The 19,567-nt window shown below is 34.5% G+C and overlaps 1 long non-coding RNA gene across 2 annotated transcripts; it reads right to left on the minus strand.

Moving 5' to 3' along the window:
- Positions 1 to 3,441: 3,441 nt before the first annotated feature.
- Positions 3,442 to 10,925, minus strand: LOC131061097 (uncharacterized). 2 transcript variants are annotated; one of them, XR_009372360.1, is made up of 5 exons: positions 10,794 to 10,925; positions 10,448 to 10,692; positions 6,115 to 6,373; positions 5,947 to 6,012; positions 3,442 to 5,854 (listed from the first exon to the last, which is right to left on the minus strand). It is a non-coding gene; the product is annotated as an uncharacterized LOC131061097 (long non-coding RNA). The 2 variants fall into 2 exon arrangements; XR_009110493.2 differs by lacking the exon at positions 10,794 to 10,925 and having other exon boundaries at positions 10,448 to 10,777.
- Positions 10,926 to 19,567: the final 8,642 nt, after the last annotated feature.

Here is a 19,567-nt window from a genome sequence, read left to right on the forward strand (position 1 = left end):
GAATTAAATAAACAATTTAATTTGTCTACTTTCTCTCTCCCCTTGTCACAACCTCAAACTCCCCCACCTGCGTCTGATTACATTCCTTAATCTAATTCTAATCTACCCATAATTCTAGGCACATCTTTAATCCATAATTAAGGGATAGGTCAACTATTCCCTTTATTTCATCACCCACGTAGTATCATCTTTCATAAATATTTCCCCTTTTGGAAGGGACCCTGACATGGATCTTCCCTCCAAAAGTACTTCAAAGTTACACCTAAGGAATTTAAAGTTTTTAAGTTCTTCCTCACCCCCCATATCTTTGGAGTGTGAGGACAAGGTTTGCCTTTATGGCTAGATCCTCCTTCACACTCCAAGTTACCATCTTCTTCACATCTCACTTCATGGCACCATCTTATGAGGTGAGATGTCCCAACCATCCTCCACCTTTGATCCTCAACTTACAATCATGACCTCTATTCAAATGCACCCCCAATCTATATAATCTAAGTCATTTTCAACAAAGCTTACCATTTGATCATTTGTGTTGTTATGTGCTATAATTTTTTTTTTAGCACACGTCATAATTGAACATCTTGGGCAAATTGTTGCAATTCGAGGTTTAATATAGTTTCATTTTGTTGAAGAATATGCTTGTTTGATCTGCTTTCGCCTCATTGTGAGTTTGTTTGGTTTTTATTGTTAAAATCTTGTGTTAAAGCAATTTTTATGCACACACTTCCTACATGATTAAAAAAATAGAATTTTTTTTCCCATGAGATTCTTTTTAAACTACATAAAGCTAGCAATAATATTATGTACATTCAACCATAATTTAATAGATTAATCTCTATTATGTCTAAGAAAACATGTGGACCCTTTATTTTATGCAATAGATCTGTGTTCAAGCAAATATGATGTCGATGGAGTATATTGCCTCCAAGCTCTACATATATGAGAGAAATGCTTCTTAAGACAAGCATATCTACAATCCACCTCACAAACATCTTCCTTAGGTCATGGCTTTGTGTATCATGAATCTAGATGTCATTCGATAAGCTAGTCAAGGTTCTCAATACCTTCATGAGGGTCACCACCACATGACATTTGTGGTGGTGCAACTCCTCTCCACCAAGACAAATTATCTTATTTATGTCTTAACATCTCACCCTATCAAATAGATGAAGTGGAAGGGGAAAAAGTATCCAAATAGATTAGAAGGTCATATTTACATTATAGATTCTTCTAGTGGTGATTAAATTAGAGGAGCAATCCAATTAATTTACTCCATCAACTTTATGACTTATTTTATTATTTGATATTTTCTATGATAATATACATTTTAATAAATATCTCTATACTTTAATTTTTTTTTGAATTTAACTATTATAATAATTTCAAATTTTTCTTATTGTAAAATTAATAATTAACGTTTAACATTTCAAATTTTTTAATATATAATTTAATATCTTTTGATGTGTGATAATTTTTTATCAATAATGTTATTTCTATTATAATTTATAACATAAATGGAAGATTCAAATAAAATAAATATAAGATTTGGAATTATATAATATATAAATACATTATATAATTATTTTTAATTAATTAATTAAATCACAATAATAACAAACACTATAGAGCAATGAAGTTCCTACCAAGAAGTGCAAGGACAATTGTGTGTTTGTTTTGTTTTGTTTTGTTTTGTTGATGACAAACTTGTAACATTGCAATTCTGAGCACTATGATGGCATAAATAGAAAGTTTAATCAACAACTTGGCATACACTTTATTCAATTTTGCTAATGTGCATCGATTGAAGATGATGATAGTAGGTGCTTCTTATTGCTTTTATCAATTGCTTCTCCCTTTTCCTAGTGCCATTTTCAAGTATAGCTTTCATGCAAATTTTGGCAAAGACTATGCACCCTTTTTTTTATTAATATGAATCATTTTAGGAATAACTCATCTCATTGTTTACGTCATTCACAGAAGCTCAAAGCGTGTTTTACCTATATCTACTTAACAAACTTCATAAAACCAAAAAAATAGACAATGTATTTATATGCCCATCCAACATTGGAGGTGAATGTGGAGCATGATTTTGAATTGTTCATATTAACTATCAACTCCTTATCATTCTATTTAGACATATTTGCCACCAATTTGCTAATACTCACACAATTTAGTGTTCTATGTTGGCCCAAATCCATTATTCACATGATCATCTATTCCTCACTTGCCACATGATTTAATTCCACTGCTGATATGCTTAAGTTCAATCCCATGATTTACGTCACCTTCCCACTCATTTTCCCTTGTCAAACAAGTTTGTGGTCTTTGTCATCTTGAGTGTCTTGGACCCACAATTTAGTTGTCTGTGGCATTTAACATATACCAAAGTGCATGGATTGTTGGTTTAGTTGATCATGATATTTAATCTACATCTGGGTGGATGAATTGTTGGTATATGTGACATTCAATTTTGAAGAGCTCAAAATTCAAATTCTTGTTATTAAGGGCCATGTTTGGTAGAATTGGTAATCCTTAACGACAATTACCTAAGGTTCACATACAAAGGGACATGCATTTATTTTATGTATTGTTGGTTTGTTTGACAGGAGCAATACAATTCACAAGTTTAACCAAAGTTGTTCTATAGTGTACTTGTTAGGCATTTACATTTGATGTAATTTATTGAACAATTCTTTTCCAGGGTTTTGTTGTGTAAGTTACATTGAGTAAACATTCTTCATTTGGTTTTTGTTATAGTACTTTTTTTTAGAAGGTTAACAATAACATCATCAAGAACACATGCATTGTTTAAATACTTTGCTACATGGGAAATTAACTTGAGTACTTACACATCTAAAACATATTAAAACTTGTGCATGTTCAATTTCATTTGAATGTAATATGTTAGAACAATTCTTTTCCAAGTTTTTGTTGTGTAAGTTGCATTCAATAAACATGTTTTACTTGGTTTTTGTTATAGTACTTTTTCCTAAGAGGTTGTGCTTCCATAATACTACATTGTTAATTTTTCTTCCAATTACGAATAGGCATACCAATAACATCATCAAAAACTATACATGCATTGTTTAAATAATTTGTTGCATAGGAAATTAATTTGAGTGCTTAGACATCTAGAACATATTAGAACATGCAAACACATTGAGACCTAAAACATAAGCAAATAGGCATAAACATATTGAATGTTTAATATCTAACAATTAAAACTTTAAAACATATTGTGTAAAACATAAGCAAATAGGCTTGAATATAGAGTAGATTAGATAGAACTTATAGAACTTAAGCAAATAGGCTCAAATGTTTATATTGTTATGTAAGACAAATTTCCCTATTGTTTCATTCAAATGATGAATACATTCAGAATATGAAAAGATGACCATGTTCTAATTATACAAAACCATGAGCATGTTTAGTTTAGGCAATACAAAGTTATTCACAATTATGTATACTTAGTGTTTAACAATTTGAACAAAAGTGTTGTTCACAACCAGTGTGAATAAGCTATAAATCTAGAATTTACACATGAATACTATAGTGAAATGTCTTGCTTGTATTCTTCCTATGAAATCTCTACAATTTTTAGAAAATTTTGGGCAAGAAGTTCTTTTTGTAGGCAAAAAATCAATATTGTTTTCTTATCTATGTAGTGTGCATATTACATTATAATGATAAGATGGTTGTATAGCTCTATTGCAATACAAGTAGTGGGTAGTGTTTGGGTCAACAAGATTGTCAAACGAATGGTGACATTTACTACAACAAATCTCATGAGGTGAGTGAACATTCTTTGCATTAAGTGTGCCAATAACCTGCAAATTAAATGCAATTGTAATGGATCGTATGAAGTGGTCAAAGATTTGGATGTAATATGCAATAGGAAAATCTTAAGTTAAAATAATAAAGATTTAAAAGCTTGCCTGGACATTGCATTTGGCTAACGTTTGCAAATGTGTCTTTGTACATTCACCTTTGAGGTCTTGTACCAAGGTAGATTGTTTATTACATATGAAATGGCTACCTCTTGGACCACTCCTTACAACGTTTTTTAAAAGAATCACTAACATGTTTACTTTCGAAAGCATTTGTTATAAAATTGCATACAATTTTGTGTTGTTATTCGAGATAGCAACCTGCAAAAATAGTTGTTAGTGCATAGTAGTATGTTAACTAAATATGAATATGAAAATCATATGCAAAAGATTGAAAATGTACAATAACTATGTCTTTTTGCAGATCGTCATTTTTGGCATGCACTTTAAGTTAAGTTTTGTTAACACAGTAATTTGTCATTGTTCCGAAGGAGCCAATTGAGTAATTGCAATCAACTTCTATTAGTTAAGAAATGGTCAAGTTGGGAGTTAACTTGTGTTGGTTGCAAACACATGGCACACTTTCAATGATACTTTTTGCAATTAAAACAATGCAACAATTTGTGTCCTTCTTTTTGTATTGTGTTTTGTTTTTTATTGAAAAATTGGTTATCCGAATGTTGGACCCAATGGTGATACTAGGCAGGAAAGTGTTTATTAAGTTGTTGCTAATATTCATGGTTATGGTCATTTATCCTTTGGAATCTACAAGTTCCCCATGGATAATTTTTGTATATTTTGTACATTACTGTATCTGTTGGATGTAGGTCCATAGATGACAAGAATAGCACCTTGAAGAATTGGATCTATATTTGAGGGTTTCAAGGTGATATACTTGTCATCTATGGACTTACATTCAACAAATACACCAATTTACAAAAAACAAATAGAAATTATGCATGTAGACATCGTGGGCTCCAATGGACAAATGACAACAATTTAATAGACATTTCCGTGTCCTATATCACCATTGGCTCTAGCATTCACATAACCAATTTCTCAATCAAGAACAAAACACAACACTGAACAAGGAAAGATAGATTGTTACATTGTCTTGACTACAAAAAGTATCATTGAAAGTGTGCCACCTATTTGCAACCAACACAAGTTAACTTTGAACTTGACTATATCTCAACTGATAAAAGTAGACTGCAGTTACTCAGTTGGCTCCTTTAAAGTGATTGACACAAGATACTATTTCAACAAAACTCAACTTGAAGTGCATGTCAAAGATATCAATCTACAAGAAGACATGACCACTGTACATTTCTAACCATTTTCATATTATTTTCGTAATCATTTTTAGTTAACATACCTCTACTATGCAGTAACAATTATTTTTGTACCTATTGTTATTCCAAACAAAATAGAAATATGTGCAATTTTACAACAAATATTTTCAAAAGAAGACATGCTGCTAACTTTTTTCAAAAACATTGTAAGGGGTGATCCAAGAAATACACATTTAATACGTAATACACAATCTACCTTTGTGCAAGAGCTCAATAATGAATGCACAATCTACCTTTGTGCAAGAGCTCAATAATGAATGCACAAAAATACATTTGCAAATGTTGATCAAATGCAACGTCCAAACAAACTTTGAAATCTTTATTACTCTAAGATTTTTGTATTACATAACCATCCAACTCTTTGAGCACTTCATACAATGCATTACAACTGCATTTAATTTGCAGGTTATTAGCACACTTAAGGCAAATAATGTTCACTTACCTCCTTATGAAATTTGTTGCAACAAATGTCATTGCTCGTTGCTTGACAATCTTGTTGACACAAACTCTGCCCACTACCATACTGCAATAAAACTGCACAACCCTCCTACCATCACAATTTAATATGCACATTACATAGGCAGGAAGACATATTGATACCTTTATTTAGTTTGGTTTCTTTGTGTATTCAGGCTGCAAGAGGGTATGCTTTTTCATTTGACGTTGTCCATTTGCCTATAACAAAGAAAATCAAACATTGTAACTCATGGACTTAATCAAAATATGGTATAATTTTCCATTTATTTAGTATAGTAGACATGTTTTACCATTTTGTTATCTGCTCTTGTGAAGAAGTGGTCTCTTGCCTCGGGCTTTACATGTTGTTGAGGCATCTACAAAGTTAAAACATTCGTAATTATGCAATGATAGCAAATTTATGCAAAATGGAGAAGTATTAGTTAACCAGCTAAACCAAATGTATTGACTTGTCTCACCATTTTCTAATTTTCTCCCGTAGGCTGTGAAGATCCTTGTCTGTGAGATGGATGTCCGTGATTATCTGAAAAAGAAGAACATTTAGAGGTACGCAAAGAATCAAGATTGGTATTCAATTGAAATGCTTGTGGCAGTTTTGTGTGGGCAAGGAGTTTGTTCATATTGTCTATATACTCTACTCTCTTTTGGTTCACGTTATTCTTTAGAAGACATCGAACCAAATGATGTGACCTGACTGGTATTCATGTTTTCAATCACCTGCAAAAGTGCACAAGATCAGGTTATTCTTATTAAAGCTAATTTGGAATAAGATTTTGTGGTATTGCATTACTAATACTCCAAGACTGAAAAGGTCTAGTTTTGTCGTTAATTATGTTGCAAGCAAATTTATTGAAAGGTTAGACAACTGTCAGATAGTCTGAGCTGTTTTCATCTGTGAAATTTTTCATGCTCAAGATGTGATACCTGTAACCTTGTCGCGTGTACATTGGAAAATGGGCACTCCACCACTATATGCAAGATTGGAAGATCAGAGGTGAAGGGAGTTCTACATCTATTTATTCGGAATGTTATAAGTTGAAGTTGCAATCAAGATTGAAGTGTTAACCTTGATTTGAGATTAAAAAAATTGAGTAGCCCCCAGTCAAGCAACAAAGTTACAAACTTGTATATGTATCTGCAAAAATTGACATATTACTAAAATATTTTATAGAATTATGTTGTAATTTCCATCATAATGTATTGGTCTTGCTGTAAATTGACATGTTACAATATGGTATTGGTCTTGTCTTCTGTGCAGAAAAATATTTCTTTTTAATATTTTTTTGACTTGGTATCAAAGATATCTATAGCCAATTAAATCCTTTTTTGTCACTTTCATTTTTCCTGACAAGTTATTTATATGTTAATAAACTTTTCTTTTTACAATGATTATAATATTTGAACCCAAAACAGCTTCTTTTCAACATTCTCAGAGTGTTTGGAGAGGACATTATGCTGTTGCATGCATAGCAGAAAAGTTTCGGACGGATTGGGATGCATATGTAGCTTGGTTTGATGGCGTTCCTTTGAGTGCAGAAATTGACATCGAGAGATATTCTAAGGCCTTTCCTTTTCTTCATGTCTCGGCCCTGAAACTTTGTTATCAGTACAAGGAACAGATGATGATCAACAAATGGTCAAATGCTTGGGAATACTTTTGCAAAGCATCAGCTGTCCCAGTAAGCTCTTAACTATTCTTATTCTAAGGCTGGTGGTATAGCATAATGGGATTAACTAGAAACTTTTTTAACAAGTAAAACTTAATATGTGACTTTGAGCTTCTGCAATTTTTTGAGTATTTCCATCAGTACTAGTTTGGTGGGCGGGCTCTGCCAACCCCAACTAAAGCAAATCCTAAGATCTACCAGATGAAACTATGGTCTGCAAATTATGATGATTACTTTTCAACAGGGCAAATTGTGATTATTGCTTTTCAACAGGGAGATCAAACTTATACTGTGATGGAGAATGAAGGGCAATTGGCTACAAACAATAATACACACAACTAAGATTCAAAGAATGCAAGCATATTGGAGTGATCATGAATAGTATGTGGATAATATATCTAACGATGCTTTTATTGCATAGGCATTGTTCAGTACAATGCTTGCTTAATACAAAGGGAAACTGTGACAAAATCAGTGCCTTATCCCAACAACAGAAAAGTTATTTGAGTTACAAATAGTTATTGGTTAAGACACAATCATTGGTATAACTGTTGTTGAAACACCCCTAATCAAATCTATAGAGAGATTGACATACCCAAGAGCACAAGCAACACTCTTGAACTAGGGCATACATTGCACCACGGTAATAACAAAAAAAATCCTATTTTTCTATGGGTGCATGACCCAAATACTTCTATGATTATGTAGCTGGATAAAGTCTAATTTGATTAGTTCAATTATGTTAAAATAAATAAAATGATAATGGAAACAATCAGATTTTTATTTTGCATGTCTGAAGCACGTCAGCCAAGTCCAAAACTACCTTTTATGATGCAGCCAGTATTAGTGGCTCTACATATTTACTCTTATTCATGTCAGTTACTACTATATTATCAGTTTCCCATACAGTGCCATAAATATTCCTACTTGTCAAGTTCTAGATGTCAATACAGTAATTTGGAATCATATGACAGTGGGCAGAATTGTGATTAAGGTTTTTAGTTGTCGGAATACTTTTCTGTTTCCGATTTCTTTTTTGCACTGCTGTGGTTGCTATGAACATATGTAAGAATATTTTGTAGTCATTATTTCAATTTCAGGTGCATAACAGTGTGGCTATATTCCGAAGGATGTTTTCTTGCAGGACTATAACTTGAAGGGGTTTCTGCAACATAGTATTTATTTCACATGTTGCAAGTTTCTGTAAGTGGCACTGCATTGCCATCTCATATTTTCTTTTCTGTCTTTTGCACATTTGACGAGCAATTAGTTGGGTTCTATATTGAATTATTTTCCCCTATATGAAATGTCGATGCATTTTGTAATAAATTGGAATGTATATTTGTGTGTTTGGTGATATTTGTAGAAAAATGATCTTTCTTGTATTTGGGCTTTCTATTTCTATGCATAACACAACTCTGCAACTTTTTTAACTATGAAAATTTGTTGACGAGTCTATACATTTTTTGAAGATTGAAACTGATGAGTTTATACTCTACTGCATAAGCTGAAAAGATATTTAGGTCAATAATAATGTTTTCACTGGGCATGCATTTTTTTGTTGAACATAAAAATTAAGTGAAAAAGAATATTCTAACACTACATGCAAAGGGTAATGCTGAAGTTTACTTAAATATGAAATGCAGTTATTAAGATGTTTAAGTTAGATTGAACCTATTGGTTTTGTATCTTTATGGATTTAGGTTGCTTTTAACAATTGTGTTGGGGGGTTTTAACGGAAAAGATTTTGTCTTTAATTGATAATCCTTTGAAGATTCTAGACTAGACGTTAGTGATATATCATTTGTAATTAATTTTTACTCAAAATAATAAACTATCTGTGAAACATTGGGAGAATGCTTGGTATGTAAGATAATAAGCACTCTTAATTAATTAATGCAGTTATGATTTACAACCAATAGTTTGCAAATGCCCTGTCCATCTTTAGCAATATGTTCTAGACAAAGGCCACAAGATTCTAGAAATATGTGCTTGCAGTTAATATCAATAAAATCTTAATTCATTGTAAGTTAAAAATGGTACTTATCATTGCTCATTTTCCTCATAATTGTTGCATATACATTGTCTGTCTTTAGCATTCTTTTCCAATTAAAAGCTGTATACAACGTTGTTACAATAGTGTCAATGAGCATTCTTGTGTGTCAGGAGTAAAAAACATGTCAGATGGAACCTATAAAAAAGAGTTTGAGGGGTATGTCCTGTTCTTCAACCAAATATATTTGGCATATGTAAAGTCAGACTTGACAATGTTTGCCAGCATCCTCCGTTCTCGTCCTTAATTAGGAGCTTTGGAATAGGTACAAACATCCATCAAAGCTCAGTTACCACTGCCTTGGTAGACATGCATGCAAAATTTGGAACCACAGACAAGGCATGTCAACTGTTTGACATAATACCTCTAAGAGATGTCACCTGATGGAATGGAATGACTGCAGGATATGCACAAAACGGATTTGTTGAAAAGGCTTTAGAAACTTTCAGCCAAGTATAATTGGAAGTGTAAAGCCAAATTCCAGAACCTTTACCAAGATCCTCCCTGTGTTTGCTAGCATGGGAGAGCTTTGAAACACGGTATAGACATCCATCAGAGTATGATGGAAGAGGGATTTTCGATAGAAATGATAGTTTGAAATGCTCTTGTAGACAGGCACGCAACATGTGGAAGCATTAGACAAGGCACTTGCTTTGTTTGACAGAATGCCTCTAAGAAATGTGAACTCATGGAATGCCATGATTGCAGGATATGCAAAAAAATGGATGATGTTTTTAAGGCTTTAAAAACTATCAAGCAAATGCGATTGGCAGTTCTAAAGCCAAATTCCACAATTTTTACTAGCATCCTCTCTGTCTGTCCCAAAATGGGAGCTTTAGAACAGGATACGGACAACCATCAAAGCATAAACGGAGGGGTTAGAACTGCCACAATCAACGGATGAATCTCTGACAAGAAACGATTACATTGCCTTTGACAAAGATAAAAACAAGAACAACAATGAGCTGGTATAAACCCTAGCGCGAGATAAAAACAAGAACGCCAATAAACTGGTATAATAAACCCTAGCGCGAGTACAGTCATGAGATTCGGGGAAAGAAACGGACTTACACGACAAATCCACCCACCAACATGCTCCTCCGGAAGGCTTACAAATGAAATGTTTTTTCACCCCTCTGCCTTTTTTATTACCAGTATCACTCAAATCCACGCCCTACACTCTCCCGCAAAAGTCCACCTCTCAACAGCATGCTAAACAAATCATTCCATTATCGCCAACTGTTCCTCTCAACCTTCAGTCTACCGTGATCCATCCCCAGGACTGAGCACTGGGAATCCTGTTTTCCCCAGCTATTCTGGCTCCAAAATGGTCAAATTGTATATCATGTTATTGACATGTTAGTCAATGTAACCGTTGTTTGTAAAATTTACAGCATAAAATTTGCGACTAACTTACATGTTATGCACATCGTACTGTCATTTTAGAACCAGAATAGCTGCATTTTGGGGCTGAAGCTATTCTCGCTCCAAGAACCAGAATAGCTGCATTTTGGGGCTGAAGCTATTCTAGCTCCAAAACAGACCATTCGTACAGCATGATAGCGACGTGTTAGTCAATTGCAGCCGTTTATTGAAAAATCGACAGTGTAAAATGCATGACTAAGTCAATCTGTACTGCCGTTTTGAAACTAGAATAGATGCGTCCATGTTTTGGCAACCCTCTTATTGAAAATGGTGCATTCTCTTGTCTTTATTTTGACACTTGTCTTGATTTTGGCACTCCTGCAAGTCTCCTGCAAAGCCAATGACAGGCAGACAAAACACCTGGCACTAAAATAATCCCTATAAAATATACAACTTCCTCATGCTAGATAATCCATTACAAAATTATGTTACAAATCCAACAATCTGATTGACTGAAAATAGGAAGATTAATCACCATTTAAGACACCTGCCTCAGGAAGATATCATGACAGTAAGTAAAAAAAACCTATTAGTGTGGAATGAACAGTGTGAAAATAAGCTTTTGGGCAACATCTTTTGACATTCAAATGTGAAAACCGATACGGATGTTTCTTCAATAGATAAAGATATAAAATCACGTTGTATTAAAGCGGGGAAAAGAAGTCAGATAATGCGTTCTTGAGCCCACGTAGAGACAAAAACTAACACGAAAGGGATAGCAGCATTAAAAAATATTATAGTCTTAATTTGAAAAAAGCAAAAGAAAGGATAAGTAAACATAAGGGTTGCAGCCTCTAAGTGAACATGCTTTATGTATGGGATCGAACAAAATCCTATCCAATCTCATATATAAGGAGAATGAGTATTTAAGGAACAACTAGAAAGAGTATGTTATATTTTACAATAAGAGACTCTATCATTTTAAAGAGTAGACAATGTTTAGATATTTATTATGTTAATATTGTTTAATGTTATGAATAAGATTTTAAAGATTTTTTATTTAATCTTTGGTAAGCACTGTCATTTCAGATGGAAGATTGATTACTTGAGTCTTAAGTTCAATATTATCTTTCAACACCTCTTTTGTTGTCTTGATGACGATTGTAGAAAAAAACATGATCATTTCATTTGGTGTTGAGGAATTAAAAAAAAAAACTTTATATTTGATTATCTATATGTACATTAAAATACATTGATGAAAGGATTCTAATATTTCATTTTGTGAACAATGCAACTCTAAAAGTGTATATTTATAGCTTAGTTTTTTTGTTGAAATATAATAGGGAGTGAAATCATGATAGTATGTCAAATTTGTTATGCACGATTACAAATCTAGAATGTATGTTTAATAGTCTCTATTTTGTGGTAGAGTTCAAACACTTGATAGCTTGGGTAGTAAGGAAAGTAAGGCGGTCTCTTACAAAATATTGTAGTGTGTAATCTTCCAATCTAGAAATTGATCCTTGGTCTTTTCTTTTGATTTTCAAATGGTAATTCACAAGTTAAACCACCCAAACTCAAATTGATTCACTCTTCATTTTGTATTAAGCCGCAATTGAATTTGAATTAGAGGGAGAATTTTTAAATAGATTGTATTGAGGTGGGGGTGGGGGAGTATATTTCAATATTATATCTTGGGGACCATCTCCAATTTTTGAAAGAATGCATGAGATGGTTGTTGATAGTTATAGCTATAAAGCTAAGAGAATCTTATCTTGAACTTTATGAATGTCATTGGTATGGGTGGCAAGTAATTTGTAATGCTCAAGTTGCATATAACTTTTACAAATTAAGGTTTAGAGTTCTCACATATCTATAAATTCCTTGTTTCTTTTTTTAAATAGTTCATCTTGTTACATAAGATATTACTAAGGGCCAAATGTTGATTATTTAATCATATCATCCTAATCCATCATAATGATGATGAAGAGAAGCTTGACCCATGACAAAATTTTTCTAAAGCAAATAAATCCAACAAAATAAAATCCTACTTAATCAACTTTCACACAATGAAAACACAAGATGATGCAAGCTTTAGGGGACAAATTAATAGTGAAAAAAGTAATCACAACCACCATATTCCATGCTTGGGTTAAGCATACAAAATCCTCACCTCCTTTAATAGAAGAAAAATTATGAAACACTTAATTAAATTAAATGATAAATTATATATAAAAACTTAGAATATCATGACAATTTAGAAAATCAAGGGGCGTGAAAGCAAACAGAAAAAGATTTTTTTTTACTAATGATCAAGATAACTACCTACATACAACTCAATAAATAGGTTTCAAAACCTTTACAGAGTTAATTGACTAAGATTATATAAAATGTCAATTTACAACAATAATAATAATAATAGGTTTCAATATGAAATAATAATTGAATTCTTTATCTTTCTTAGGAAGAAATCATTGAATTTATATGTGAAATTCCAATCTAAAGTCTATCCAAATCCCTTTGGTGAAAATATGTCCCTTAGTTCTAGTGGAAATATATACTTTTGAAATTTGTACTTTGGCGTCATCTCTTAGAAGCAGTTTTCTTATTTGTGATCCACGACAAGTCACCTCTCAACTATACTAAGTGGTCCACTTTAAGATTTTAATCAACTTAAAAATGCAACTCAAATGGATGTTCTAGATCAACATTATATTATTCACATTTTTCCAAGAGAAGTATCAATCACCAATATTAGGTGTCCAAATGGATCCAATCAATCAATTATAGGTAATCTAAGTCAATCTCTGTAGCCTTTCATATAGAGAAATCTAGTATCAAATTCTAATGAAAAAACTCTAAAAAATATTTTTTAACTTTTGGTCATTTTGATCTTTCAACAATAAATAAAGTCATCATATATATTTCTAAACTATTTCAATAAGTAATTTATGAAAGAAAAATAATTGAACCAATTATATCCCTTTCATTTTTTACTTTTTTGATGAGATTGAATTTCTTTTTATAAATTTGTTTCTCTATATTAAGAGTTAAATTTATCTATGTAACGTCATAAATTGTACGCACTTGCTAAAGCAGTACAATTTAACACCTAGTTTAGCACCCGCCTTGGCGCAGTTGCATTTTGCATTGCATTTCCCCTTTAGCACTTAATTAATCAAATTAATTAGGTCTAAAGGTTCTATTTCATCATCTTCCACATCACAAAGTCGGGCCCTTTCATTAAAGCGTGCCCCTTTCATTTTATTCCTCCAATACATCACTTAATCAAAAACCCTAATTAGGCCCTATTCTGAGCTTGGGGGCTTGATTTCGGGGGTCAAAACATCTCGAAATCACCTGTAACTTCGGGATTCTCTCTAAAATCATCATATCTGACGGCCCTGAAAATTTGGTGAAAAGTTGTCAGGACCGTGGCGCCCGGAGTGCACACGGTCCGAGACACTTTTCCCGAAATTTTAGGAGCACGATCCAATCATAAAATAAATCTTAACCCCAAGAAATTGGCGGGATATTCAATCTCTAGGTCGGCCAAAAGACGAAATTGCGGCCTAGGGTTTCATACATAAGAGCTCTCTTTCTTCATTTGAAAGGATCGGATTTTTGTTTCCAGGAACCTCATATGCAGCGAAAGAGCAGATCTTTGAAGACTTCAACATCTTACAACATCCCTCTATCAAGCATTTATCAATTCCATTCATCCATTTAGGGCTTGGAAGACATTGAAGAACAATAGGAGATTACCGACTGAAGATTGGCTTGTACCTCTCCCTTGAGGGTTGGGTATGATTTCATGTTGTTTTCATGTCTTTGCATAAAGCTTCAATATATCCTTCATTCATGCTTTAGATCACTTTGCATCTTGATTTAGAGCATTTACATTATCATTTACAAGCAATTAGGGTTTACTTTCTAGGTTGCTCTAGTTTGCTTTCTTGCATTTTAGGATCTTGCACACACACTAGGTCTGCACACACAATACATTTTACAAAACAACTTGGCTATTCGTGGAGGTGGAAATCACCGAAGCGGGGGTTTGACTAAGGCAAAACCCTATAGAGCCGCCCATACCCCCTTTTTCAGATATAAGTGCAGGTTTCGGGACTCGGACGACGCCGCAGGATACAGATCCGGAGAGAACAGGTCGAGACAGCACTCTGTATCAAATTGCAGAGCAGAAGACTGGGATAGGGGCGCTGGGCGCCCTGGTCCTGCTAGGACAGGGGCGCTGGGCGCCCTGGTCCCTGGGACAGAGGCGCTGGGCGCCCTGGTCCTCCGGACAGACAGCTTCCCGACAGTGTTTCAGAGTGCAGAACGACAGTTTCCGGTGCAGTTTTTAGGACAGTGGCGCCCGTGCCCCCGTCCCGCACATTTTCAGTCCGATTTTGACTCCGGGTACACATCTGCATTCTTATTTCATCCTTGTATTTACAGCTTTCCATTGTTTAAGTTCAATTCTGTAATCTTGTTGTTAGCTCATACTTGCATTTTAGGGTTAGGAATTGAACTTGCATAATCTTACCTTTCAATTACAACAAAGGAATAGAAACCCTAATAGGTAGCCCGTGGCTCTCTCTTTCACAAAAAGAAGTAGCCAATTGTGCGATACCTCTAGGCTCTTTCGTATTCCGTAGTGTGTGACAAGAGGTAGGATTAGGGCATGATAACCTAGTCTCGCTTTTTCCCCCACACATTTTGGTGAACCCGATGTGAATCTATCATTGCTTCTTCTTGCATTGCATCTATTAGATCTAGATCTAGATTTAGTGTGTTTTCATTTTCATTAAAAAAAAAAGAAAAAAAAAAGAGTGTGTTTCTTTGCATTGTGTGTTTAAATTTCATGCACTTTTTATTTCAAAATGTCAGACTTTTATTTGCAAAATGTTCATGCTTATGATGATTATTATGAGTATAGCCAAGATGAATTAGATGAAGCTTTAGATGAGTTTTTGAACCCTAAAGATGCCAAACCTTCATTTTACCAAAAACTCATAAACCTTGTTACTATGCCATTTCGTTGTGATGAGAAAGATAAGTTGAATGAGTCCTCTCAAGGGTACATTCCTATCAACTCTTCCACTGAATCTAGTAACATGGTTGTTTTCAATAATCCCCTCTATGAGGAGATGTCTCCTTTTGAATCAAAAGATAAACCTTTTAGTAGATATGATCATGCTTTGTTGGATGATGCTCTTGATGACTTTGTGGCTTTATCGAAATCTTTAAACAAGAACAAGACTTCTAAATTGGTTAACATGATAAACTTGAATGAGCATAAAAAGCCTCTCTTTGAAGTCCAAGGAGCTTATCCTTCTCCCACCTTTCAAAGTCCTAAAACACCTCTCCTTACTGTCCAAGGAGGGTATGATCATGATTCCTTTCGTACTCCGAATAAACCAATCATCACTGTGCAAGGAAGAAAACCTATAAGTCCTTATAATTATGCCAAGCAAATAACTAGAGAGAGTTATCATGCGGTTGCCCATACTTATCATACCAGAAATAATAGGCAACCTAGTCCTCCTCCTGTTATCCCAATTTCCCTTCCGAATCCTCAACCGATTCTTCCACAAGCTCCCCGTATTTCGCAAGTTCTTAGTAAGGAATATGATCTCATAGAACAACTTAAAGCTACCCCTGCTAAGATATCCCTTTGGGATTTGATTCAAACTTCTTCCGCTCATCATGGAATGTTACAAGATGCCTTGAAAGATTTGAATGTTCCTCCACCGAATACATCTAGTAATATAGCATCTTTGGTTAACTCTGTGATGAATCCTAAAGCTCAAATTGTGTTTACCCAAGATGAGTTGCCTACTAGTGAAATCCAACATCAATATGATCCCTTGATGATTGTGGTTATCATGAAAGACACTGCTATAAGGCGAACACTAGTAGATAATGGCTCCGGTCTTAATGTGTGTAGCATTAATCTTTTGCATAAGATGAATGTGGATACATCCTTAATTGAACCGGATTCTCGTCCTATTCGAGGCTTTGATAATGTGGCTAAAACTTCATTAGGTACTATCACCTTACCCATCACAGTGGGGCCTGTTACTTTGCCTACACCTATCCATGTTATGTCGGGAAATCTAACGTACAACTTGCTACTGGGGAGACCTTGGATTCATAGTATGCAAGCTGTCCCTTCTACATTGCATAGACAAGTTAAATTTATTTATAACAATAAGACATATACCTTGATAGGTGATACTAATTTTCAAGCTTGTTTGCAAACATCTACTTCCAAGGGGGGTTCTTCTAAACCGTCCTCATCTAGTGATGACTCTTTAAATAAGATACCTATCAGTGAATCCTCGCTCTCCGATGATCAAAATTCTTTGGATGAGTCTGGAGCTCTTGGAGAAGATTCTTCTCGACTTGAAACTACACATAAGAAGGATTTTGATCCTGGGAAGATCCTCGAAGAAGACGATTGGGGATCTCTTGATTTTAATCCCACCTTTGTAGGTGAATATAAGGTTCCTTCTAGAGAACTTAAAGTTGAAAAGAGGGAAGAAGCTAAAAATCAATCAATCTTACCCGAACCTATGAGTAATAATTTTGTGGCCGCTTCTCAAACTTCTTCTCCTCACACCTCTAATTATGAAGAGTTTGATTCTTTGTCTTATGAAAAACCACCTTCTCTTCCTGAAATGGCTGATCGTTATGGTCGTGGTTTTCGCATTTTTGCTAAGCATGGGTATCATGGAAATGGTTGCGGTGCTCATGAACAAGGGATAAAAGTTCCTCTAGAGACTAATTTTCACAGTTATGCCTTTGGACTTGTCTATAATCCCTGCAAGCGCACTAAAGCTTCTAAAAGACCATGCATTAGTGTTAATGTTATTTCTACCTCTCTATCAATGCAACACCCCGAGTACATTGATGGGGATCCTTCGTGTGCTTGTGCTTTTGACGTTTTCCCTACCGATGACGCTTTAGCTGAATTTTTAGGAGCATATGACACTCTTCCTCGTTATCATCACAATAGGGGACTCCCTTACTGTTTGAACACTGAAGCCTACTTTGGAAAAGAGACGGATAATGATGAGATTGTGAAAGAATTCCCTCAGCTAAAGGATACTCCTCAACAAAGCAATCTTCTCATAAGTGACACCGCTAATGTTAAGATGGATCTTTGCAATGAAGAGAAAGTTATTAAAATTGGAAAATGTTTGGAGGGAGAGGAACAAAACCAATATGAAGATTTATTGCATGAATTCCCCGAGATCTTTGCTTGGACATACTCTGACATGCCTGGTATCGATCCTAAGATTGTTACTCATAACATTGTCTTAGTTCCTGATGCTAAGCCCGTGAAACAAAAGATTCGAAAAATGAATCCTAAGGTAGCTTTGCTTGTTAAGGCTGAGATTGAAAAGTTATTGGAGGCTGGATTTATCCGCCCTATTGACTATTCCCCATGGATTTCAAATATTGTCACTGTGGCTAAACCAGATAACAAAATAAGAATGTGTACCGACTTTCGGGATCTAAATAAGGCTTCTTTAAAAGATGATTTTCCTCTTCCAAACATTGATATGATAGTTGATTCTACGGCAGGACATGCCTTGTTATCCTTCATGGATGGTTTTTCAGGATACAATCAAATTTTTATTAACCCTCAAGATCAATTCAAAACCGCTTTCACTACTCCTTGGGGTACGTTTTGTTGGATAATGATGCCTTTTGGACTTAAAAATGCCGGTGCAACTTATCAATGAGCGATGACCCTTATCTTTCATGATTATATGCATAAGATTTTAGAGGATTATGTTGATGACATTTTAGCCAAATCCTTTCTTCGCATGGATCATATTAAAATCCTTCGTCAAATCTTTGAAAGGATTCGTAAATATCACATGCGCTTGAATCCCCGAAAATGTGTTTTTGGTGTGGATAGTGGAAAACTATTAGGATTCATAGTTTCGCATCGTGGGATTGAGGTGGACACTAAAAAAATAGATGCTATTGTCAACCTGCCACCTCCTAGAAATGTGTCTCAACTTAAAAGCTTACAAGGAAAGATTCAAGCTATTCGTAGGTTTGTATCTCAACTTGCGGATCGTACTTTTCCTTTCACTCAACTTCTCAAAAAGAATATCACTTTTCAATGGAATGAGGATTGTCAGCAAGCATTTGAAGATTTAAGAATGTATTTAACCAATCCTCCTATCCTTCGATCGGCTGAACCTTCTAAACCCTTCCTTCTTTATACGGCTGCGTCCTCTCATGCTCTTGCAGCATTATTGGCACAACATGATAAAGATGGTAAAGAATGTCCGGTTTATTACATAAGTTGTACCTTACTCGATTATGAGACCCGATATTCTGCGATAGAAAGACAATGCTTGGCCTTGGTGTTTGCGACTCAGAAATTGAGACATTATCTCTTAAACTTAGAAGTCCACGTCATGGTAAAGTTTGATCTGTTGAAGCATCTTTTCTCTAAAACTGATTTATCAGGACGCCTAGCTAAGTGGGTTATGATGTTAACTGAATTTGACCTTAAATTTGTTTCACAAAGAGCAATTAAAGGGCAAGCGTTGACCGATCACCTAGCTGAGGCCCCTTCACCTTTCTCCTTCCCTAACCCTGAGTCTTTTCCTGACGACTTCATTCTTTCTATAGAGAAAGATGAAACTTGGGAGTTATACTTTGATGGCTCTAAGTGTCGTATGGGATCGGGGGCAGGTGTTGTTCTGATTTCTCCTACAAAGAAACCCATTCCCTTATCCTATCATCTAAATTTCCTGTGTACCAATAACATTGCTGAGTATGAGGCTCTTATAGCGGGAA

This window comes from Cryptomeria japonica, chromosome 4 (assembly GCF_030272615.1).
Source record: "Cryptomeria japonica chromosome 4, Sugi_1.0, whole genome shotgun sequence".
NCBI lineage: Eukaryota > Viridiplantae > Streptophyta > Pinopsida > Cupressales > Cupressaceae > Cryptomeria > Cryptomeria japonica.